Consider the following 24210-nt stretch of genomic DNA (forward strand, 5'->3'; position numbering starts at 1 on the left):
TAAGACAATATTTTTGGTGGCCATTACGTCGGTAAGGCAAATCGGTGAACTTCAGGCCTTGGCAATTACGGAGCCTTTTCTCAAAATCTTTCCAGACTGGGTAGTTCTCCAAACAGACCCAGCGTTCCTACCCAAAGTCTCCTCAAACTTTCACCGCTCTCAACAAATAGTGTTGCCTACGTTCTCCACGGCTCCTGCTAATGCAGGTGAGGCAGCTTTGCATACCTTGGATGTAAGGCGGTGCCTTCTTCAATTCTTGTCGATTACTAAGAAAATTGAGTACTGTCCGTGATATTTTTTTTATTTGCACTAACATACAATTTTTCAGGACAAGCTTTCGGGGTATGTCCCCTTCTTCAAGGTCCAAGCAGTACTGATTTACAAATTTTTAAAGCAGAATGTAAAAACAAACCGAAAACAACAAAAAAAAAACACATACAAATCAATGGCAATAAAGATAACAGAAGAGTTAGTGAGCTAAGACAGAGGGGGAGCTATGGAATGGAGGGGGGGGGGGGGGTGCTAGTCACAGAAGGGGTTGTAAAACTTTAGTATAATGGGTAAGGAAACCTATATCTAAATTCAGGCCATTATTTTTTGTCAAAAAGAATTCATTCTTAGTTCAAAGGTTTTCTTTTCCTGGATAGTTCTGAAATTCCCTTTTTAAGAACTAAAACATTGAGGTCTTCTATAGTGTGGTCTGGTTGTGAGAAGTGATGTCCCACAGGTGTGCATAGACTGTCTTCTTTATGTTCCTTGATATGTCTGTGTAAATTCATCCTCGTTTGCAACTTCTGTCCGGTTTCACCAACATAAGATCCTTTGCTGCACCTTTTGCATTGGATGAGGTACACAACATTACTGGAGGTACAGTTGTAAGATCCCATGATATTGAAGGTCCCGTTTGTGTTTGTGTGTGTGTGTGACACTTTTGGATAGATTGATCTGGTTGCATAGTTTGCAGCACTTTTTATTGCAGGGTTTGCTTCCATTATTTGTGACTTCATAATCAGAGTGAAGTTTCCTGCTGATTAGTTTGTGTCTGAGGTTGGGTGGTTGTCTGAAAGCCAGTAATGGGGGTTGTTGGAATATTCCTTTCAGAGTGTCATCCTCTGTTATAATGGGTTGTAAATCTTTGATTATCTTTTTGATCCCTTCTAGTGCTGGGTTGTATGTGGTGACTAGAGGTACTCGGTTATTTTTTTTTTTTTTTCTCTTTGGGTTTTCAAGGCTGTGTTTACGCTGTTGATGGATTTTCTCTTTGTAACCTTTCTTGTGGAAGGAGTCTGCCAGTGTTCTGAAAAATTGTATGTTAGTGCAAAAAAAAAAAAGTATCACGGACAGTACTCAATTTTCTCTGTCACAATTGCACTAATACGGCTACAATCACATTAAGTATGTCAGTTACTAAGGAATTCAGAAAGTCAAATGCCCTCTTCGTAATCTCTTCAGGCCCTCATAAGGGAGAGAAAGCTTCTAAAAGCACTCTGGGTAGGTGGCTCAGAGGGGCAATTAGAGGCCTATGGAGCTAAAGGAGAAATGCCTCCCTCAGGGATCGTGGCTCATTCCACAAGAGCAATGGCATTGTCCTGGGCCAAAAGGGCTGGAGATGCACCTGATCAGATTTGCAAGGTGGCCACATGCTCAAGCTAGTCGACCTTTCTCCGACACTACAGGTTGGACTTGTTGTCCAGCTGCGGATCAGGCTTTCGGAAGGAAGGTGCTGCAGGCAGTAGTCCCACCCTAGGGTAAGCTTCTCGGTTGTCCTGAAAGGCGATTTGAGAACGACTCAGTTAGACTTAACGGTGATGGTATTTCTAAGAGCCTTTCAGGACAACCCTTAGTTTCCCTCCCTTCTTCTAGAATTGGTATAAGTATCTATCATGGTGGTTTGTGGTTTTTCTGTTCTTTGTTTTCCAGTATGCCGGAGGCCACAATAACTGAAGCCATGGTGGAAGAGGAGGGATTTAAGGGTCTACAAGTGTTTCCTGAAAAAAAAGGAGCGGAGCCGTGCTCTCTCCAGTGTTGTCCTGAAATGGTGACGTCATTTTTAAGAGCCTAAGTCTCTAAGGGTGTTTTTTTAACCAGCAGGTTAAATTGGGGGGTGGGGGGGGGGAGAATGACCCAATTTTCCCCATCTACACACTTTATGTGGATAGAGGAATCAGAGTGTAGGTTTCCCCAACATCAGAATAAACTGATCAGTGCTGCTAGCTTTAACTGATCGATAGTTGTTTCAATCTAGTTGTTGTATGGAAGTCTATTGGGACAACAGGCTTAGCCATACATGGCTCTGGTATCTTGTATAGAGTGATACTGAGGGGAACAAAAGGTTGCTATGGTCTGCTGCTAGCTTATTGTATTGCTTCCCCTCTGGGCCTCATAACTGTACTGGAATGTATAAGGAAGGCCAGCTAGCCCCCCCTCCTGGCAGAGACACCAGTGAGTATCTTGACTAGTGAGACACTGAGGTGAACAGAAAACATTCTGACTAAGAATGTTGTTCAAGAACACTGCTACTGTACTGCTACTTTGAAGCCATATTGTTTTACTGTGCCTGCAAAATTTTTTTTTTTTTTTCAGTGCCTGAATACATTATCATGTATTTCAATGTCAGAGGTAAGTAGAAGTTCTTTAACCCTTTCATGACTAAGCCTATTTTTGGCATTTGGTGTTTACAAGTTAAAATCCATATTTTTTGCTAGAAAATTACTTGGAACCCCCAAACATTATATATATTTTTTTAGCAGAGACTCTAGAGAATAAAACCGCGATTGTTGCAATATTTTATGTCACGCGGTATTTGCGCAGCGGTGTTTTAAATGCAACTTTTTGTGAAAAGGGACACTTTCATGAATTATAAAAAACAGTAAAATATCCCTTTTTTATTTATTTATTTTTTTTATTTTTTTCATAATGTGAAAGATAATGTTACGCTGAGTAAATAGATACCAAACATGTCACACTTTATAATTGCACGCACTTGTGGATTGACGACAAAGTACGGTACCTAAAAAATCTCAATAGGTGACGCTTTAAACATTTTTTACGGTTACCAGATTAGCGCTACAGAGGAGGTCTAGTGGTAGAATTATTGCTCTCGCTCTGATGATCGTGGCAATACCTCACCGTTTACATACGCGGGTGCGACTTCCGTATGCGTTTTTTTTGCTTCGCGGGGACGGCGGGCGCTTTAAAAAAAAAAAAATATTTTAAAATTACTAAATTTGTTAAAAAATTGTGATCACTTTTATTGCTGTCACAAGAAATGTAAACATCCCTTGTGACAGTAATAGGCGGTGACAGGTCTTTATGGAGGGATCTGGGGTCTAAAAGACCCTCCACCCCTCCTTTACACTTCAATGTATTCAGATCGCCGAAAACGGCGATTCTGAATACCGGATATTTTTTTTAAACCGGTGTCATTGGCAGCCGAGTAAACGGGAAGTGACGTCATGACGTCGCTTCCGTGTTTACTATGAGGAGACTGAAACGAAGCCGATTACAGCTTCGTTCCAGTTCCTCCCCAGCAGCCGGAGGCAGCGGAACGTGAATCGGTGCTCCCGCTCGATCGGGAACAGCGGCGGGAGGGGGGACGTCCCCTCCCGCTCCTCCGGCATAACAGCCGAGTGGCTTTTGGCCGCACCGGTTGTTATGGCTGGATAGCCAATCGCCTGCTGAAAAAAAAAAGGGTACCGGGATGATGCCTGCAGGTGCGGGCATCATCCCGGTATACCCCCCCCGGAAGCCGAGTACGCACATCTGCGTACGCTCGGCGGGAAGGGGTTAATGGAGCTGGTTCTCAAACAAAATCTCTCTCATCTCTTGTGTAGCTGTCCTGGAAGATGACTTGGGAAATGGCTTATTGCATCACAGAATTTGTTTTTGCCATGCTACTTCAACCTTAAAGGATAGGGTCACCTTTTTGTTGCATAGTAGGTGAGGTCGAAAAAAGACTCAAGTCCAATCTATGTGAGGACTGTCGGTAAAATTCCATTCTCTCACTGATCAGTCAACTCCGGTCATGTTGATTAGAAGACAGATTTATTACAAATGTGCCAGTACAAAGGGGTTATAGAACTCTTACAGCAAGGAGTTCCACAGCAGAATTGCACAGGGAATCTGTACACAGTTATTTTATAGCAGTATTTGGGAACTTGGCTAAGGCACACAAGCCAATTTTGGGAATGGATCATTAATACCAAAGTTTTCTGCTAATTCAGTTGATAAAGCTGTCAATCCTTCACGGGCTCTAGTCACAGTTCCTCCAGGAGCTGTATTGTTAGGAATAAAGGTGCAACACATACCGCCAAATATTTTAGACCCCTCCTCTTTCTGCTAGGACCATATCTAATGCCATCTAATTCTGCCATGCCATTAGAGAGGTAGGGGCTATTTGTTCTGCCAATCCCTTAACTGCATCCCTGGTGTAGTTTACAAACCTTTGTTGGTTATAGCGTGTAGATATATAGTTAATCCAGTCAACCTCCTTTTTTTTTTTTGTTTACTGTCGCCCACCAGAGAAGAGATTCAAATCCAGCTGCCACTTGGTTCCTAGCCTTAAACTCGCTCGGCACTCCATGCGGAACCCCAATCTTATCTATGTAGATCTGGGGGTCAAAAGACCATGCAGGAGAGATGTCCCTTCTGCTCCTCCAGTGACCCTTCTTCAAGGGGACTCTGACAGTAAGCGCAGAGGCATTGCCAGCTGTACCAGGGCCCAATCTCCTCGGAATTGGCTGTGATTCTCGCTCTAAGCCTCTTATCTCCACATAACCCAGACGTCCGCCCTCTGGGTGTCTCAACCCAGTCGTCACCCTCTCCCTTTACAATTTTGCTAATCCTGTCCATGCAGTCATCCAGTGAAGACCCCAAATCTGTGCCACTCTCATTCCCCGGAAGTGCAAAACAAGTAAAGTTGCCAGGGTATGCCATGACAGCAGGGGGTATCTGAGGTCTCTGAACCCAGGGAAACAACAAACTTAACGTGTGTGTGTCAGCTTTAGCATACACCCTAAACCATCTGGATCTGTATCCTTGTTTAAGGGAAAAGGCACTGTAGCCAGCTGGGGTCTGGCCCCTGCATAGACCAAGGAGTTAATCTATTCTTTAAATCTCCTGTTGCTGGATTCTCATATCCCAAATCCTGGGCTGCAGTTGTGCACCCGGTAGTTCCAGCCAGGTAGCGCAGGTATTTGTCTGCCAAGGTCAGCTTACTTGCTTCTACCTTATCTCCACAATCATTGATCAACCGGGGTCATCGGTTGATGTCACATGGTGACAGTCCCAGTATCCTCCGGGACTGTGACATCGTAAGGGGGCAGAGTCACCACATGACATTAACCAATGACCCCGCCCCTTGTCCCTATATAAGTCGCCACGCGTCCCTGGCATTGCGGCCGGAGAGAGCTTTGAGTCAACATCTCCAGGAGAAGAACGGAAGGTGGTGGCGACAGAAGACGGGGCCACCGCTAGTAAAAGAGCTGGAAGAAAAGACCCCCAAAGTCGGAAGAAGAGGGCGGCGACTAAGAAGAATGCCGGGCTCCTCCGCATATGGTCAGACCTTCTCGCACAAGGTCTAGTATTCCATCCTACCTTACGGATGCTAAATTTAACAGTTTGGCTATTGAAACCCACTTTCTAAAGGATCGTGGCTTAACGCCAGAAAACCGGCTTCCAGAATCCTTTACTATAGGGTCTGGAAGGCATATGTTTCTTGGTGTGGATCCAGGGGTTGGCACCCCCCCCCCCCCCTCCACCTCTAAATCCTTGATCTAAATTTGGTCTTATTGGCTTTGCAGAGTCAGCCTTTTGAGCCTTTGTGGGAAATTCCCTTGGCTCTTTTGACGAGAGAATTTTATTTTATTTTTTATTTTTTTGCCAGTATCAGAACTAGCGGCTCTATCTCGTGAAGAGCCATATTTGATCATGCATCAGTGTGGATGGACAATACCTCGTTGCTGTCAGAAGAATGAGCAAGGTACCAAGGTATATGCACTATCCATCTCTGAATGCCCAACACATCAAACCTTGAAGCAGATGGGCTACAGCAACAGAAGACCACACCAGGTAACACTCCTGTCAGCTAAGAACAGGAACCTGAGGCTACAATTCACACAGGCTCACTGAAATTGGACAATAGAAAGATTGGAAAAAACAATGCAGAGTCTCACTTTCAGATGGTAGGGTCAGAATGTGGCATAAAAATGAAGGCATAGATCCAGCCTGCCTTGTATCAACAAGTTAGGGCACACTTTTGGGCCCCTTAGTACCAATTGAGCATCATTTACATGCCACAGCCTACCTGAGCATTGTTGCTGACCATGCCCATCCTTTTTATGACTACAGTGTTCCCATCTTCTGATGGATGCTTCCAGCAGAATAATGCACCTTGTTGCTAAGCTCAAATCCTCTCAAACTGGTTTCTTGAACATGACAGTGGAGTTCGCTGTACTCCCAATGGCCTCCAGTCACTAAAGCGCAATCCAATAGAGTACCTTTTGGAATGTGGTGAAATGGTAGATTTGCATCATGGACGTTCAGCAGACAAATCTGCAGTAACTGCGTGATGCTATCGTGTCAATATGGCCCAAAATCTGAGAAATGTTTCCAATGCCTTGTTAAGGCAGTTCTGATGGCAAAAGGGGTCCAACCCAGTACTGGCAAGGTTTATATAATAAAGTGACCAGTATATTGTGCCTTACTCCTGCATGGTGTGTATTCCCAACTTGTATACAGACTAATAAAACTTGCGTTTGGCAGGGGGTTGTGTCCGGATATGAACAGAGGCGGACGTCTCAGTGAAGAGCTCCAAGAATCCTAGGCTCTCTCCTCGGCCATCCTTGTACACAATCAAAACTAGCCAGTCTACGTGTCTTTTTGTTCTCCCTTCACTAACTGCTGCAGCCGGTGTGATTTATTGTGAAGGATTTGGCCCGGGAACCAGCGATTTGCACACCCGAGGCCGCCGCCATCTTCTCAGCCTGTGCCTTATGGGTGCAAGCCTCTCCTGGACTGGTATTGAGGTAAGGGGCCCCTCTCTATTCAGTGTGCCCTCTCATATTCCTGGTGGTCCGTGGGGCCGCTGATGCCACACGTTGAGGCTGCAGTCTAGTGAGGCCACCAGCCCAGTGCTTTCCTATGCTGGTGGACGAGCAACGTGGCTGGCTTAGACTCGGGAGCGCGGACGCTGTCACTTCTGGCCACCTTGCCAGCACCCCATCCTCCTGCTAGAACAGCTGAACAGACAGGCAGAGGCTCTGTCCCTGTTCCCAGAGCGGCGGCCATCTTGGTCCTCCCGATGGCAGCTCTGGTGCTCACTCCCGGCCTTTCTGATCACCCTGGGGCCTGTTTCCTCCTCAGGCAGTGACCCAACTCCACAACTGGCCAGCCGCTGCCTGCCGTCCACACTGACTCTCTGCACAATAGAAAAAGGGAATGTGGCTGGAAGAACCTCCAATGTATATGGCACCTCATCCCTATTGGCTAAACAATTTTATATATGGAAGAAAAAGATGAGGAAAGGGATTATAGCGGTGCCAAGAACTACAGGGACACAATTATGTAAAAAAATTTAAAAAAAATTACACAATATTTTATTTGGATACACATTACAAAAACAACTAAAAGGACAATGACCCACAGACAAGGGTTGGTACAATTGGGTACTTGGCAGATAAATTACGATTTTGTTAAACAAGAAAACACAGGGGGCACATATCTTGTATAAGCACGTGATTTGAGATATCGGCTCCTACATGTTTCGCCAAACCATTGGCTTTTTCAGGGAAATGATATCTGCTTGCATTGGAAATGAGTAACAAACAGTGTGAAATTCGAATACATACTACTTCAATTTAAACAGAAAACATAAGTTTAATTTAAATATCAATTCAGAATGCATTGAACTTTTTTTTTTTTTTTTTTTTTCCCTTCAGCTAATTGACAACACAATTGCCTCTGCGGTTGCGCAAATTTCACATTTGGTCCCTGATTGTGCATGCACAATTGTCAGTTTGCTTTTTTGCAAAACTAGGTGAGCTTTTTGGTGATTTTTTTTTTTTTTTTTTTTTTTTTTTTTTTTTCTGTTACATTTTATAACTTAAAAAAAAAATAAGATGGCATAGTCGCCTTACGGAGATTTATAATCCCCTTCCTCATCGATTTGTTTGTTTTTCTTCCCTATATAAATTGTTTCTCCTGCACAATATTCTGGAGGACAAGTCACGGATCTGGCCTGGTGAGTAGCGGACATCTTGCTGCACCCAGACGCTCACCCGATCCTCCCCTGCACCTGCTCCAAGCCCCTGCCCACAGTGCAGGGCGACCATCCCCATCTGCAAACAAGCTGCGGTCCTAACCCCTGACTCCTGTCCCACATGTGGCGGCCATCTTGCGCCACCCAGCTGCAGTGCACACACTCAACTTTGGTTCCCCTGACCCCTTTACACCTAGCTCACTGCCACTAGAGCTGCCTGGCCGGACTGTCACCTGCAGCCTTCATATCAGTACTCCCCTATTTTCTGTGGCCACCTGAAAGGCATTGCATATAGCAGCCATCTTGCTACACCACAGCACTCGCTCCTGGCCCCCTGTCTCCGCTGTCCCTGACTCTTGCTCTACCCCAGCTCCAGAGTTTTCTTGCCTGACAAGGAGTCGTCCGATGCCTTCAAAGAAGCAACCCAAGGCTAAGCGACAGTCCAGCGCGCACGCTGCAACACCACCCACACCTTACTCCAGAAACTGCAGGCCTTGTTGGTGGATATGGAGGACAGCTCCCCTGCTGACATCCCTGCATCTTGGCAGCGAAGCAAAGCAGCAGGACATCTCTATTGTTACGGATTGATCATCTGGCAGAGGAGTGAAATCTTATCTGTAATGATCTGGACAAAATGTGGGGGCGCCTCTTGGAGTCCGAACACCGGATCTCAGGGGGAGGACCCCCCCCCCCACATATGTGGTAGAACGCGCTCAGTGTTCTGATGGGTCCATTCCTGGTATGTTTTCTAAACTGAGATCGTATACTCTCAGACCAGGAAGCACCCGAATCTGAAATTGGGTAATGCACATATCATGCTGTTCCCTGATTTTTCTCGAACTTTAGAAGAAATGGCTGACCTTCACTGGGATGCTCTAGTCACCTGCAAGTTCAGCATGAGGGTACTGTCAAATTTGTAACGGCTCCCCTAATATAAAGGGGGTTAACGCCGTTTACGATGTTCCCTCTCCGAGACACACATCCACTCGGTACCAATATCCACAGCTAAACGACCCTTTCCTATAGGAGCCGATCCCTCTGGCAAAAAGACGAGACGCACTCTGTCTCTGCTGTAGTAGGAATGACTTTATTAAAAACCAACATTGAACTTTATACACAATTCAAGGCACATGCTTTAACATGAACAAGAGCCCAGCTCCACCCACACATCCCAAGATGTCTGCTAGGCTTCAAACGATCCCACCCAATACACATCTTTTCACAAAGGGTTAGCAGCCAGTCTGTCTGGCACTTTACAATACACACAAGGACAGGCTTAAATGAACAATAGAAATGCAAAACAACTTAATTCCTCACAGCAATGACACTTAACCCCCACATACAGTATACAATGTATTATACCGCCTTGAATATGGCTATCACAGACCATATCGGGGGTTTCTTTTATTCACCCTGTGTCCAAAGTGACCCCACTGTCACAAAATATAATCATTTTTTTTTCACACTGGCTGGGGCGGATGCCTGGCTTACTGGGCTGTGTTTAAAGATGCATGTTCTACTCTACCATGTGGGCTTCAGGGGCAGCTGAGGTTCACCAGGGGGGGAAAAAAACAAAGAAAAAAACTCCCATGTTTATTGCAGGCCTAAGTACTGGCTTATCCTTCCATGTCTGAGAGATCCTACGTTAAGTGATCGATTTACACAGAGATAACTTCCTTGCTCCCTCCCTTTGGCTTGTCGTGGTGCCTAGGATGTAACTCTTCATCCCGGCTGGAATCACTCTGTGGCCTGCCTCTCCATCTCCTCTTCAGTCTATCATGAATGCTGCTGCCAGACCTTACCAACCGCTCAGTGTCTGCCAAGCCTCTCCTCCAATCCCTACACTGGCTCCCAATCACCCAGCGAATTAAATTCAAAATGCTAACCACAACATACAAAGCCATTCACAACTCTGCCCCGAGCTACATCACCAATCTTGTCTCCAAATATCACCCAAATAGTCCCCTCCGTTCTTCTCAAGACCTCCTACTCTCAAGCTTGCTCGTCTCCAGAACCTCTCCAATCCTCTGGAACTCGCTACCTACACTGGTCCGGCTATCCCCTACTCTGGCTACCTTCAGGCGATCCCTGAAAACTCATCTATTCAGGGAAGCCTATCATGTCCCAAACTAATCTCCTACTACTTCCATCAGCTCATTCCCGACAGTTATAACCTTTTTGTACCACCTGCCCCACCCTATTAGATTGTAAGCTCTTCTGAGCAGGGCCCTCTTAATCCTCTTGTATTTTATTGTATTGTCTCCTTTTTATATTGTAAATTGCTGGCGCTATATAAATCCTGAATAATAACTTGGTATAGCACGGCGTGTTATTGCTAATTTGCACCTGCTTGCCCCCTGGAGAACTTCCACAAGTTCATTGAACTGTTGCTGAGAAAAGTTTAAGGGGTTAAATTGTTTTCTGGGTATAAGCCCAATCTGATCGCTCCTAAGTTCCCAGGGATGCCATCAGATAAGGGCAGGGTTGACACCTTGCTGTCAACAAAGGTGTGTGTGTGTGTGTGTGTGTGGGGTGGTTTTTTTTTTTTTTTTTTTTTTTTTTTTTTTTTAGGCCTTCACTAGGAGTCAATCCATCTCCTCAATACTGGGACCTGTAGAGAACAAGCCGCTACCGTGACTGAGCTAATCTCTTCCTCCATCTAACAGAACTTACTAGACTAGATCTCTACCATGAGCAAAGATTTTTCGAACTGGGGAACCGGGACGGTTGCCTCCTGGCAATGTTGGCACAACATGACCTGCCCCTGACAGTGATACCCAGCATAGTGTCTCCTTCGGGTGAATCGGTCTCTTCTCTCCCAGACACATTAGACGTATTTCGGCAATACTATAGCTCCCTTTACACCTCCGTGTTGCCCCCGGATTTCAGGCCACAAGACCTGGAGCCTTGGCTGAACCCCCTGGCACTCGGCTGGCTCTCAGATGCTGAGGGGGAAAACTTGGTGAGACCCATTCCCCCGGAGGAGGTTTTGAAGGCCATTGGCTCCTTTCCTGCCGGAAAATACCCAGGCCCAGATGTTCTCCCTATAGAGTTCTACAAAACCCACGGGGACCTGCTTGCCCCCAAACTGGCCCAGCTCTAGTCCAACTGTCTGACAGAGGGCGCCCTTCCCACCTCCCCATGATTCATGCACATATAATACTAATCCACAAAGCCCCGAAGGACCCCACATCCTGTCTATCGCCCTAATTAACAGACTTCAAAATTCTTACCAAACTGCTCACTATGAGACTGCAGCCCCTACTGCTGTCTGTGATGGAGACTGACCAAACTGGTTTTATGGCTAACAGAGCCTCTGATGTCAACCTGCGACTCTTATTTACCAACATACATAACGCCTTAATGAGGGTTCCTTAGACATAGAGAAGGCCTTCGACATTGTGGAATGGCCTTTTTTCTGTGGGAGGTCCTCCGTATGATGGGGTTCCCCTTGGTATTACATGGTTACAGATACTCTACAAGCACCCCACATCAGCTATCAAGTTTGGGGGGGGGGGGGTGTCTGTCACAGCCCTTCCCTCTGCCTAGAGGCACGCGCCAGGGCTGCCCTTTTTGCCATCACAATGGAACCGCTGGCGGAGGCCCTGCACAAGGGCCTGCGCGTTGGCTGGTTGGAGAAGAGGGCTGCCCTGTATGCGGATGACCTCCTTCTCTTCAGTGATGCAGCTCAAAGGGGCACTATAGATTCTGAATTTAATTATCCATTATCCACTGTCACAGGCCTCAAGGTTAACTGGTCAAAGTCTCTTTTGTTCCCTATAGACCCTGCAGCTCGTACCACCGCCCCCTCCGATATATCCCTATAGTGGGTTGAGAGCTTCAGGTACCTTGGGGTGGTGGTCTCAAGGCAGGCTTCAGATTTCTTGCTCCTGAATCTATCCCCAGTGGTTCAGGAGACATGTCTGAGACTGAAGGCATGGGAATCGCTACCCTTATTGCTAGGTCGGATAAATCTGATCAATGAAAATCCTACCCAAACTTACCAACTTACTTCGCCAATCTTCACAAAGTATTCCCAAATCCTTTTTCTCCTAAATATATTATATTTTATATATATCTATCTCTATATATCTCTATATATCTCTATATCTATAATCTCTCTCTCTTATTTATATTTTTATATATATATATATATATATATATATATATATATATATATATAGATCTTTTTTTTTTTGGGTAACTACACCTCTCCCATGCCTTCACTCTTAATTATTTAATCCCTAAACATCTGAGTACCCCAACATTTTATACACTACCTAAAACTCACAAAAATCTTGCTAAACCACCAGGGAGACCAATTGTTTCTGGCATTGGTTCCTTGACGGACACAGTAAATTTGTGGATAGTTTCCTATTTCCTCAAGTTTCAAGCTTGCCATCATATATTCACGACACATCGGGACTTCCCAGACATCTCGAGGGAATCCGAGTCGCAGCGGCTAGACAGTTCCTGATGGTGCAGGAGCACACTTCATGGCCCCTCTATGAGTTTATTTTACAACTTTCCAAAACGACTTTCAGGACAGCCACCCAAGAGAGATCATGGCTCCACCTCCCACAGGAAACTCCTCCATCAGAGCTTTTTAAGGGAAGTCTCCACGCAGCCTCAGTTTTTGTTTCCTCCAACCTGGAGGAACACCTCCGATGGGAGCCATGATCTCTGAGGTGGTCCTGGAGGTCATAGTTCTCTCACCTGAATTTTCTTTTTCAGGAGCTGGTCCTCCCGGTGTGGATGGTTACATGGGCTCTCTCTCCTACTTCCGTGCTCGGAGAGCCAGCACGTCTTGGTTTTCTGTCCCCTGGTCAGTGGCGGCCGCATCTATTTTTGAATCCTCCGCGTGCAGCACCCGCTGCATCGCGGGAGAGCCGTCGTTTGGCTCAGATGGCCAAGAGAGCTCGGCCGTGTCTGGGAGTGGAGGCGGGACTTCTGGCGGTGTTCCGCGTCATTTCCTGGCATTGGAACGCAGAAGGAGAGGGGAGGACCAACTGGCGCCTTATTTCTGGTCGGTGCAGCGGCGTTTCTGAATCCGGGACCAGCGGCGTTGGTTTATGTGCGATGGAAAGTGATACAGACAAGGGGGCAAGGAGCCAGCAAGGTGAAGGTAGGAGCGGTGCTCTGATGCTCTGGATCCTATGCTCCTGTGGGGGGGGGGGGGTTTACCCTTTCTTTTCCCCCGCACACCCCTCCCTCCCTTTCCAGGTGTTGCAATGGTGGAAGTTCTGGGGGTGTCGGCTTGCTAAGGGCACTGGGGAATGGTTGTTACTCCCTTAGCTGCACCTGGGTGGCTTTTTTTTTGGTCTTTGTTTGTTAGGCGAAGAGCTCTGCCCAACCTGTTAAGAGAAGATGTCCTGTCTGCAAGGAAAAACTTAGCAAAACCTGGGCCAAGACGCTTTGTGCAACTTGTATCGCAAGCCTAGTCAGGGAGGAGTCCCCGTCATTATGTGGTGACTTGGTATCGTCCATTAAGGATGAGCTTAAAGCTACCTTTCAGGTCTAAGCCCTTGTACACACGGTTGGACAATCCGACGGATTTTACCCACACGGTCGGACAAAGTTGTCTGGAAATCCGATCGTACATAACGTTATGACGGGACTACGTTAAGGCTAGTAGCCAATAGCTTTGGTCTAGGAATTTGATCTGAGCATGTGTGGCCCTTTGTCCAATCGGAATTCTCTACACACAATCGGACAAAGTCCGATCGGATCATGTTGTCGGAAAGTTTTATAGGCCAGCTCCTAAACTTTGTCCGTTGGAATATCCGGTTGCTCCCGCAAGTAATGTTGCCATATAATTACCTGTGGCAGCTCCACCCCCTCTAGCGGCATTCCTATTGGTTTATCCGGCCCATTTCATTCCTGCCAAACATTTAAAAAAAAATAAAAAGCACACACCACACATTCTGTAAGGGAAATATGTGAATCTGGCCTCACTGTTAGTCTCTGTGACATCCTGTGAAGCCAAGTCTTGGCTCTTGTACACGCGGTCGGACATTCTGACGACAAAATCCATTGGATTTTGTCCGACACTTGTGTTGCATACACACGGTCGGACAAAGTTGTCGGAAAATCTGATCGTTTGAGACGGGATGACGTTATTTCATTATGACGGGACTACATTCAGGCTAGTAGCCAATAGCTTTGGTCTAGAAATTTGATCTGAGCATGCGTGGCACTTTGTCCGATCGGAATTCTCTACACACAATTGGACCAAGTCCGATCGGATAATGGTGGCGGAAAGTTTTATAGCCCAACTCTAAAACTTTGTCCGTCAGATATTCTGACTGAAACAGTCCGATGGAGCCCACACAGTCAGATTATCCGACAGCACGGTCCGATCGGACATTATACGTCGGAATGTCTGACCATGTGTACAAGGGCTTAGAGGAGCCTGGAACATCAGGGGAGTCTAGAGCCCAGCAGTTTCCCCTGGAACCGGGAGGTTCTCAGTTGCAGATGGGGGAGGTTTGTCCCAGGATGCCTCACAGGATTCCTTTTTCACTAGTCCTAGAGGATTTGGACTCTGAGGAAGAAGACGCAGCTTCCAAATACAAGTTATCATTGGCAGAAGTGTGGGGGGGGGGGGGGCTCCTTAAAGTGATATACGCCACTTTGGGGATTGAAAAGGAGCTCTCCTTGCACGATTGAATGTATGCGGGCTTAGGAGATTCCAGATCTTGCACCTTCCTGGTGCATTCCCCGGTGTTTGACATGGTTAAAAGAGAATGGTTGGTTGGAGCCGGAGAAAAAAAAAAAAATATATATATATATATATATATCTATATATATATATCTCTATAATCTCTATTATATTATATCATATTATATTTATACATTTTTTTTTTTTCTTTCTTACCCAGGTCACACAGGAGAAGGTTTCCTTTTGAAGACAGCCCAGACCTAGTTTGGAACAAGGTTCCAAAGCTGGACTCGGCCTTTTTGCAGGTATCAAAATCAATGGATCTAGCTTTTGAGGATATGGGCACACTAAAGGAACCTATGTATAAGAAGATGGATTTGCTTCTGAAAAGGTCCTGGCAGTCGGTGATGATGAATTTTGAAGCCAGCCATGGCAACAACCTGTGTGGCAAGAAATCTGGACCATTGGGTTAACCAATTAAAATCTCATATTGTGCTGATTCTCCTAAAACAGGAGATCCTGGATTCCTTTGCTACTCTGTCTGTTGCTGATGCCTCGGCGGAGTCTGTCCGCATGTCGGCCAGGTCAGCCACCCTGACCAATTCGGTTAGAAGGGCTTTGTGCCTGAAGACCTGGCCAGGGGATGCAGCCTCGAAAAATAGGTTATGCGACATATCCTTTTTTTCGGGGGATTTATTGTTTGGTTCAGAGTTAGACTAAATTTTGGACCGAATGGCGGATAGGAAGAAATCCTTTCCCATAAAGAAAAAGCCGGCACAGGCACATAAATGGTTTTTTTTTCGGGGGCCTAGTGGACAGGCTGAGGATAGGACACAAAACGGGAGGAAGTCTTGGGTGCAGAAGCCCAAGGCTAAAGGGGAGTCCTCCTCAATCATCCTGCATCCACCACCAAGCCGCAATGACTCTCTAGTCAGAGTAGGGGGGAGACATTCAGGAGTTTCTCTCTCAGTGGGAGGCCATTACTTAGAATCAATTTGTTTTGAGGATGGTTTCCCAGGGTTACAGGCTCGAGTTTATAAAGTTTCCCCCTCAAAGGTTCCTGGTCACCAATGTTCCCAGGGACCCAGTCAAGACCCTTGCTATGAAGTCCTTAATTCAGGATCTGATGATTTAAGGGGTCGTTTGGCCGGTCCCAGCAGAGGAACTAGGCCAAGGTTTTTACTCCCATGTGTTCCTGGTCAGGAAACCTTCGGGAAAGTTCCGTCTAATTTTGAACCTCAAGGGTCTAAACACGTCGGTGCGGTATGAGAGGTTTTCGGATGGATTCTATTTTTTTCAGTAAGAAACCTCCTGAGCCCGGGATGCTATATGGCATCCATAGATTTACAAGATGCGTATCTGCATGTCCTGATTTGGAGCGGGTCTCAGATATTTTGGGTTGGCACTAAAGGAAGGGGGCAGGATCATTCATCTTCAGTTCAGGGCCCTTCCTTTTTGGTCTGTCGTCATCCCCGAGGGTGTTCACCAAAATTATGGCAGAAGCATTAGCTCCCCTTCGCCTGGAGGGAATCTCGGTGATCCCCTATCTGGACGATTTGTTGTTTTTCGCCCAGACCAGGGAGGGGTTGCAGAGGGATCTTGACAGTGCTTGCGTTCACCTAAGGGAGTAGGGTTGGATCATAAACCTTCAGAAGTCAAATTTGGTGCCCGCTCAGGAAGTGACATTCCTGGGGTATCCAATCCGTTCCATAGACCAAAAGATCTTCCTGCCAGAAGAAAAGGAGAAACTGGTTCAGAGGGTAGCTCCTTTACAATGCAATCGGCCCCGGCCCATCAGGAAGTTTGTCGGTACTGGGGACATTGACTTCCTCCATTCCGGTGGTCCAATGGGCAAGGCACCACTTCAGGCCTTCCTTCTAGAGGTCTGGGACCATCAACAGCTCTCTAGACAATCTGGTGAGGGTCCCCGCCTCGGTAAGAAGTCTGTGGTGGTGAAGAAACCTAGAAATGCTTTCGGAAGGCCTGTTGTGGTGCTTCCCGGTCCAGGTGCAGCTGACAACCAACGCCAGTGGTTGGGGGGGGGGGGGGCGCGGCGGCCCCATGTGGACACCCAGTGGGTCCAGGGCGCATGGTCCATAGAGGCGCAGAGATCCTCAAATTGAAGGGCACTGAAGGCAGTAGAGAAGGCAATGTTTGCCTTCGCAGACGTGGAAGAAGCAGCACGTCCAGATCCTGTCACACAATGCTACGGTTGTGGCATACGTGAACAAACGGAGGAACCAGAAGCAGGGCGCTTCAGGTTCTAGCAAAAGGCATCCTGGACTGGGCAGAGCGTTTTATTCGATCCTTGCCAGCGATCCACCTAAAAGGGTCCCTGAATGAAAAGGCAGACTGCTTCTAAGACCTGGTTCCTGCTGAGGAAGAGTGGCAGTTGAATCCGGAAGTCTTCAGACTGATCGGGGAGAGATGGGGGTCAGCCAGAAGTAGATCTCTTTGCCACTTAGGAAAATGCCCAGGTCCCTCTATTTTTCTCACTGAACAGGCACGAGAGGTCATTGGGAGTGGATGCCTTAGCACACAGCTGGAATTTTCGTCTATGCTATGCCTTTCCCCCGTTTCAGTTGATTCCTTGGGTGTTAGGAAAAATCAGAGAAGAGGAAGTAGGGGTAATTCTGATCACCCATGGGCGTCCGCAAATACGGGCAAGGTGGGGCAGTTGCCCCCCCGGGAATCATTAGGTGTTGTTGGCTACTTGGCTGTGTCACCTGGCTGTGTTGTGTTTAATGTCCGCCGCGCCCGAGCTGCAATCGCGGCCGCCACTGACTTTTTTCCTACATCTGTCACGGTTTCTCTGCTGGCTGCTCCCTGCTGTTTTCACTGTCGAGTGTACACTGCTCCGCAGGGCAGCCTTTCCTCCTCTTCATTGATTGACTGCCTGTGTAGTGTAGGTGTGTCACTCTCACTCACATCGTGTTGTGGATCCGCCCACTCAAGCTGCAGACGAGCCGAGTGATATGCTGGCCAGACACTGGCATTCTGTGAGCCGCCCAGCCCAGTTATATTCTGCTACCTGCTGTGCCTGTGCATGCCTAGGCAACAAGAACAGCAAGAAACCACAGGTAACATCAGTTAGCATGATCCCAGTGCTCTCCACTCTCCCAGTGCTCTCCTCCACCACACTCTCCCGCCTGCTCTCCCCATCCTTCTCTAGCCACCATCCCAGTGCTCTCCACTCCTCCCAGTGCTACCCCCCCCCCCGTTCTCCCCACCACAGTGATGTGCTCTCACCCCCCCCCCCAGTGCTCTCCACTCCCTCCAGTACTCTCCCCCTTGTTCTCCCCCCAGTTCTCTCCCCCCTGTTTCTCCCCCCCCCCAGTGCTCTTCAGCTCTCCCATCACTCTCCAGCCCCCCCAGTGCTCTCTAGCCTCCGTGCTCTCCACCCCTGTTCTTTTTGGCTCCCCCCAGCACTCTATGCTCTCCACCCCTGTTTTTCTGCCCCCCCCCCCCAGTGCTCTTCACCACCCCACACTCTTAGCCCCCCCAGTGCTCTCAGCCAACTGTGCTCTCTACCCCTGTTCTTATTGGCCCACCCAGTGCTCTCAAGTTCCCCAACCCCCCCCCCCCCAGCGCTCTCCGCTCCCCACCCCTGTGATCTCCACTCCCCCTCGCTCTTTGCCCCCACCCATGTGTTCTCCAACCCTGCTAGTACCCTTTGCTCCCCCTTCTCTCCAACTCCTACCCAGTGCTCTCCACTTCCCCAGGACCAGAGGGCAGGCTGACTGGGGCCGGAAAATGAGGACGGCTGAAGGTGCTGGTGGCCAGGGACCACTTCATCTCACAGCAAACAGATCCTCTGGAAGGAGCACCCTCCCCATCCAAAACGAGAACAGACCCTGCCTGCTGCTGGCCGTCATGGATATCCTGCTGGCATGCAAGCTACCATACCGAGCATCAACACACCTTCCCACAGACAGGGACTGCAGACTGGGACATGGGGCACAGGAGGGGCTGCATTTGGTGGACACAGTGAGGCTGCATTTGGTGGACACAGTGAGGCTGCATTTGGTGGACACAGTGAGGCTGCATTGAACTCTTGCATCAAGTCTGCAGTCTCTGACCATCTCCTGTAGCATGTCTGCAGTCTCTGAGGGAGTCTAGAGAGGAGTCAAGAGTGGGAACACCGCCGGGATGGGGTTCATGGGAGAAGTCAGACTTGTGTGGACTGTGCACAGGAGACTATAGGATAAAACCAGAGCCACCAAGCTGGAGCCAACTGACTGAGCCCTGCACAGTGCACCTGAGAGGAGGTCGGTGAAAGCACCGCCAGGCCAGTCGGGGGTCACTGATGTAAGGGGGGAGTGAATACGATAATGTAAGGGGCACTGATATAAAGGGTTTCCTCCTTATATTAATAACCCACCCCCCTTTACCTTAGAGTATTCTTTCTGCAGAAGGTGCCCCCCACGTTCTGAGTTTCTGGGGTCCTCCTTGATGATTGATCACTTACCACTATTAACTGGAATTTGTATGTATGTCCGTCCCTACGTGATTTAATATCTATATCTAATACTCTCTCCATCAAATGTGCTTTAAAATGTATGGGGTTTTCCCTTTCATGAACAAGAAAATAATGACGTTATGCTGTTGGGCTGGTATAATAATGTTGTGAGGCTGGTATGAAATGTTTTCCAGGGCTGGTTTTTGAAAGCATGGGCATCCGCAAGGTTACTCAGGTGGCTGCGTACCATGCCCATATAGCCTAGAGAATGTACATCTTTTTACATTGCAATACATCTGTTGCCATATTTTTATCTTGATGAAAACAGCCTATACAGTGACAGTATGAGATCAAAATATGGCCACAACAGATGTATTGCAATGTAAAAAGATGTACATTCTCTAGGCTATGTGGGCATGGAACACAGCCGCCAGAGTAACTTCCAATACAAAGTGAAGATGAATTATCTGTTATAACACATATGTATTACCAGTGGAAAGATTTTCATGAGATTGTCGAAAAGGGGCGGAGCATGAGTGGCCTTAAAATGGTGCCCCCCCCTGGAAAAAGTTCTGCGGACGCCCATGTGATCACCCCCTTTTGGCCCAAACGACCATGGTTCTCGGCCCTCCTACAGATGCAGCAAAGACCATTCTGGCATCTCCCTCTAAGATGGGATCTCCTCCGGCAGGGCCCTCTCGGCCATCAAGACCTAGCAAAGTTAAGGCTTACAGCTTGGTTTCTGAGGAGCAGCTCTTGAAGGGTTTCTCAGATAGGTTGATTGCTACCTTGTTGTCCAATAGGAGGAAAGTCACCAGGGCAATATATTTCAAATACTGGAAAGTGTTTTAACTCCTGGTGCAGGACTTCAGCTAGATCACGAGACAAATTGCTTTGGTTCTGGAATTCCTACAGGAAGGAGCAGATAATTTAGCAGTCAGCACTCTAAAGGTACAGGTAGCCGCTCTAGGGGTCTTTTGGGAAAAACCTTTGGCATCAGACCCTCTAGTAGTCAGATTCTTTAGAGCTCTTTCTTGCACTAGGCCTGTCGTATCTAAAAACTGCCTGGGCTGGGACCTGTCTACTGTCCTACAGGCCCTGACCAGGAGTCCATTTGAACCTCTTTTCAGCTTCCCTGAGATGGATTACGCTGAACCCCCCCCCTTTTTTTTTTTTTTTTTTTTTTTTTTTTTTTGAGTAGCCATTATTTCAGCTCGCAGGGTCAGTGAGTTGCGGGCATTATCATTCAGGGAGCTGTTCTGAGTTTGTTTTTGTTTTTCCGGACAGGTTAGTCCTTGAAACAGACCCTAATTTTTTGCCCAAAGTGGCATCATTTCAAAATCGTTCTCAGGAGATAATTCTCCCTACAGTCTGCTCTGATTCTTCGGGTAAGAAAGAGGATTTCCATACCTTGGATATTAAGAGGGCAGTTCTAAGTTATTTAGAAGCCACTAAAGACTTTAGACGGATGCTCTTTATTTCTTTTTCCGGTACTAAGAAAGGAAAGCAGGCGTCCAAAGGACCATAGCCAGATGGCTGAGAATGGCAATTTCGGAAGCACATTCCTGTACTGGTCAGAGGAGCCCAGTGAACGTCCGGGCTCATTCAACAAGGGCTACAGCGGTGAGTTGGGCAGAGAAGGCTGGTGCCACCCCCGAATAGATATGTCAGGCTGCTACCTGGTCAAGTCTAACGACATTTGCCTGCCATTATGGACAATCTTTTATCGGCTGGGGATCAGGCTTTTGGAAGGAAAGTCTTACCCGCCCTGAATGGAGTAAGTCTCGGTAATCCTCTCGGGTGGCTGTCCTGAAAGTAGTTTTGGAAAATTCAAGTTAGACTTACCGGTAACTTGTTTTCCAGTAGACTTTCAGGACAGCAATAATCCGCCCTGTGGTGTATGTGATTGGCTGTAATACTATGATATAACTGTCACTTATGTGTTGCAGCAGGGGTTGGAGCATCTCTACAAACTGAGGCTGCATGGAGACTTCCCTTAAAAAGCGCTGCTGGAGGTGTTTCCTGTGGGAGGTGGAGCCATGATCTCGCTCGGGTGGCTGTCCTGAAAGTCTACTGGAAAACAAGTTACCGGTAAGTCTAACTTGAATTTTCATACTTGCTCGCAATATTTTTGTGTTTGGGGATCTGCAAACCCAAGGCATTGCCATGGGCGCATCATGTGCGCCATGTTACGCTAATTTGTTTCTTGGTGCATGAAAGAGAGTGAAAATTATATATAATTATAATTTTTTATTTAATGACCGGTACTCTCCCCATTTTAGTGTCTATACTCTGTTGGTTCAGATTTATCGATGACTGACTTTTGATCTGGACTGGGTCTATGAATTTATTAAATCAATTCATTGATGCCATCAATCATAATTCCATGAATCTGCATTTTACCATTATATTCGATCAAACGCAGATTCCCTTCTTGGACATATTGATTGTTTAAAAACCTGGATGGCACCCTAGAAACTAATCTTTACCAAAAATCAACAGCAGGTAATGCGTTGTTGCATGCTTCAAGTGCCCATCCAATACATCTTGTCCGCAGTATCCCTTATGCACAGTACTTGCGACTGCTCGAACTGTGCACAAGAGGAGGATTTCTATACACAATCAGCCACTTTATGCGACCGATTGCTTTTGAAAGGTTATACTAAAACCACCCTGCGTAGGGCTTTCAATAAAGCCCTAGCCCGTACAAGAATGTCTCTACTTTCTCCCTCCCCACGGCATCCAGCACCAATACTGTTAAAATTATTACCCAATATTCAGCACGCCACAGCCAACTTGGGAATATACTTTCGAAGCATTGGCGCGTTCTTACCGGCCATCATATACTTAATCAGTAGTACACCTGAATTGGTTTTCCGTAGGGCGAAATCCCTAAGGGATCGTCTAACAAGCAGTCACTATTGTCCCGACGCAGGTGGCACATTGAATCACAGGGGTACCTTCCCCTGTGGTCAATGCCCCTGGATCATGACCGACAGTTTGTTTTTGAGCTCCCAAATGGAGAGCAGCACACCCCTCATACTTTGGCCCATTGTGGCACCACTGGTATTGTATACTTGATGGTATGCATTTGCAGAGCTTTTTATGTTGGCAAAACGGTTATGGAGTTCAGAGTTGGAGATCATGTGTTACCATTCTACCAATGGTAAACTTGCCACCATTGGCCGACACATAGGTCTGCATCACAAGTTTTGACCTCCAAGCAGTTAAATTTATGGCATTTGAGGTGGTACCCCCAGATGTCAGGGGAGGAAACCGTGACAAAACGATACTTCAGAGGCAAGCCATGGTACCACCAGGCTTGAATGAGGTCCAATTCATTTTTTTAACTCCGTATTGACCCTCTGTCTGGACTCGCTCACCGATTTGCTGACAAGTTCTATCTGTAAATTGTTGTATAATGTTTATTTTCATGAATCAATGAGTACTAACATCAACCTTTAATCATTCTTCCTGTAATGGTCATTTTTGGCTCATGACGTTTGTCCTATTGCTATAGCTCGTTGTCTGAGGAATGTATTATACATATCCTCCATGTTATGTATTTAACAATTTCTGCTTTTAATATTCAACTTTTGTATAATGTAGTTCACGATAGTTTATTGTATATGTTTGCGGTGGGTTTCTTTCCCCTATTCTGGTAAGTATCGTGGCCTTGGGTATCCAGGGTCACTTTCACATGGCGACTGGTTGGGTCCCTGGGGGTTAAAGGGGATCTTGCGCCCCCCCCCCCCCCCCCCCTGCACATGTTTCCAGCTCGTATTTAGAGACGTTGACGTTGGAGTGGCGTTGAGCGTATTGTGGGACCTATGACCCTGTGACGATCTTGCCGGCGTTTTGGCGCCAATTCGAGTCACAGGGTTGGAAGGCACACATAAAAGCAGGCATATCCCACTGTTCAGGAGGTTGATGGCAACCTTAGTCACTGTACTGTCTGTTGTGGACGGTAAGATATATTTCCCAAGGCGTCTTTCAGGACAGCACCTGAGAGATAGCGACTCCTCCCTCCTCGTTAGGAAACACCTTCTTCCTCCAGACTTTAAAGGGAGGCACCTCCCTACCACACCTCAGTTATTGTTTCCTCCGGCCCGGAGGGAACATCTTTTGGGAGGGAGTCAGATCTCTTGGGTGTTCCTAAGGGACCATGCGTCCTTCCCTTTTTTTTTTTTTCCCCTCCTTAAAAGGGACCCGCTGTCCTCCCGACCTACCCAGGCCTCGGCAGCGGTAGCAAGCGGGCTCCTCTTCCCCCCTCTTGGTGCTCGGAGAGAGCCAAAGATTCAGTGGCCCGCACGTCCGTAGGCGGCGCGTGTGCCGCCGCCATGTTTTTTTTTTTTTTTTTTTTTTTTCAGCGCCGGAAATGACAGAGCGGGTCACTGGGTCGGCTGAAACGTTGTTTCCGGCGTGGACGCAGGGGCTGGAGGGAGGACAGGAGCTGGTGCCTATTTCCGCTTCCGGTCCAGTGCAGATGCATTATGGGAGTCCGGAGGCGGCGTGTAGCCACAAGTGGAATTCTGCACACCTGTTATGGAAGATTCAGCGCCTGCAGCGGTGGGGACAGGCACAGGCACCAGCAAAGCCCAGGTAGGAGGCAGCGGTTAAAGTCAGCCTTTTTTTTTTTTTTTTTTTTTTTTTTGCCTTTCTTCATAGGCTAAGAGCTCTGACCCAAAGAAGAGATGTCCTTCTTGCAGGGCCAAGCTGGGAGAAAATTGGAAGAAAACCCTATGCAGTGCCTGCATTACTACTTTAGTTAAAGAGGAATTAGCCTCTGTATGCGAGGATCTGGTTGTCTCTGTAAAGGAGCTATATGCCACG

The 24210-nt window shown here is 47.3% G+C and overlaps 1 long non-coding RNA gene across 1 annotated transcript in view; it reads left to right on the plus strand.

Moving 5' to 3' along the window:
* Positions 1–2583: 2583 nt before the first annotated feature.
* The window catches only part of LOC143998388 (uncharacterized), a 75613-nt gene continuing 53986 nt past the window's right edge, over positions 2584–24210 (plus strand). The window contains exon 1 of the long non-coding RNA XR_013277899.1: positions 2584–2619. This is a non-coding gene — a long non-coding RNA (uncharacterized LOC143998388). The remainder of the gene's footprint in view (positions 2620–24210) is intronic.

The sequence above is a fragment of the Lithobates pipiens genome, unplaced genomic scaffold (genome assembly GCF_037356315.1).
Source record: "Lithobates pipiens isolate NorthernLeopardFrog02 unplaced genomic scaffold, aLitPip1_a1.2 Scaffold_19, whole genome shotgun sequence".
Taxonomy (NCBI): Eukaryota; Metazoa; Chordata; class Amphibia; order Anura; family Ranidae; genus Lithobates; species Lithobates pipiens.